The sequence below is a fragment of the Mus caroli genome, unplaced genomic scaffold, assembly GCF_978045245.1.
Source record: "Mus caroli unplaced genomic scaffold, Mus_caroli_1 scaffold_3, whole genome shotgun sequence".
NCBI lineage: Eukaryota > Metazoa > Chordata > Mammalia > Rodentia > Muridae > Mus > Mus caroli.
Window position 1 is genome coordinate 43,001,603 of NW_028227258.1, and position 1,957 is coordinate 43,003,559.

General features: G+C 37.5%; 1 non-coding gene across 1 annotated transcript; it reads left to right on the top strand.

The window, feature by feature from the left end:
* The first annotated feature begins 968 nt into the window (after positions 1–968).
* LOC115030835 (U6 spliceosomal RNA) lies at positions 969–1,075 on the top strand. Its single transcript, XR_003836395.1, has one exon. It is a non-coding gene; the product is annotated as a U6 spliceosomal RNA (small nuclear RNA).
* The last annotated feature ends 882 nt before the right edge of the window (positions 1,076–1,957 follow it).

Consider the following 1,957-nt stretch of genomic DNA (forward strand, 5'->3'; position numbering starts at 1 on the left):
TAATTATTTTAAAAAGGATTGATTGAAGAATATATATGTTTATGTATAATCCATAATTGGGACTTATTAAGGGTACATATCATTAAAATAATACTTGTCAGTACAATTCAATTTCCTTATCAAAGCCTTCAAGAACCCCTGTGTGCTTCCTATGGACTTGCTAACTTAAAAAGCTTTTCATGAGTACCCATTATATTTTCATCAGTCAAACTCTTTTTATATCATCTTACATGTTTTTACAAGATATTTCTCTCTCACCCCATGCTCCTTACCAAGCTTTGTGAGATATGCAAAAATGAATCTATGTTCACTCAATTTGACATTTTTTTTCTGAATTAAGACTTTTAAAGGTGTCTATTAAGATAGAGTGTTCACTGAGTATATTAATAGCTTTTCTCATTACTGTGACAAAATATCTGGGAAAAAACTAAGTGAGGAAGATCTGTTTTGGCTCACAATCTAAGGGAATACAATCCATCATGATGGGAAAGGAAAGACAGTATAAGCACAATGTAACATTATATCTGTAGGCAAAAGCTGAAAGAGGCAAAAGACATATTAGGTGGATTCTTTTTTGTTTTCCTTTTTTATTTTGGAATAACAGATCCTGGAATTATGCAGCCCACATATAGGATAAGGGTTATAGCCTCAGTTTTGGTTTGGTTTGGTTTGGGTTGGTATGGTTTGGTTTGGTTTGGTTTGATTTGGTTTGGTTTGATTTGGTTGGGTTTGATTTGGTTTTGTTTTTGGTTTTGTGATGGTCCCTGACTCTGGTGGTAAAGGATGCCAATGATGCCAGCCTATCACTATTCCAAGGAAAAGGCAATCCAGTGCAGTGGAGGTGACAGCAGAAGCATTATGAGTCACTTCGATTTGGGTAGTGCCAAGATCCTTTCTCCTCAAGCCTCATCCCGCTTCCTCCCACTCAAGGTTCTGATGCTGAAAACTGAAGTAAAGAAAGGTTTCCCATGCTCGCTTCGGCAGCAAATATACTAAAATTGGAACGATACAGAGAAGATTAGCATGGCCGCTGCGCAAGGATGACACCCAAATTCGTGAAGCGTTCCATATTTTTATAAAAGCCAGAAGAGCCTGGACAGATGTTATACAGACACTAAGAAAACACAAATGCCAGCCCAGGCTACTATACCTGGCCAAACTCTCAATTACCATAGATGGAGAAACCAAAGTATTCCACGAAAAAACCAAATTCACACATTATCTTTCCACGAATCCAGCCCTTCAAAGGATAATAACAGAAAAAAAACAATACAAGGAAGGAAATCACGCCCTAGAAAAAGCAAGAAAGTAATCCCTCAACAAACCAAAAAGAAGACAGCCACAAGAACAGAATGCCAACTCTAACAACAAAAATAAAAGGAAGCAACAATTACTTTTCCTTAATATCTCTTAATATCAATGGACTCAATTCCCCAATAAAAAGACATAGACTAACAGACTGGCTACACAAACAGGACCCAACATTCTGCTGCTTACAGGAAACCCATCTCAGGGAAAAAAGACAGACACTACCTCAGAGTAAAAGGCTGGAAAACAATTTTCCAAGCAAATGGCCTGAAGAAACAAGCTGGAGTAGCCATTCTAATATCGAATAAAATCGACTTCCAACCCAAAGTTATCAAAAAAGACAAGGAGGGACACTTCATACTCATCAAAGGTAAAATCCTCCAAGAGGAACTCTCAATTCTGAATATCTATGCTCCAAATGCAAGGGCAGCCACATTCCTTAAAGACACTTTAGTAAAGCTCAAAGCACACATTGCACCTCACACAATAATAGTGGGCGACTTCAACACACCACTTTCACCAATGGACAGATCATGGAAACAGAAACTAAACAGGGACACAGTGAAACTAACAGAAGTTATGAGACAAATGGACTTAACAGATATCTACAGAACATTTTATCCTAAAACAAAAGGCTATACCTTCTTCT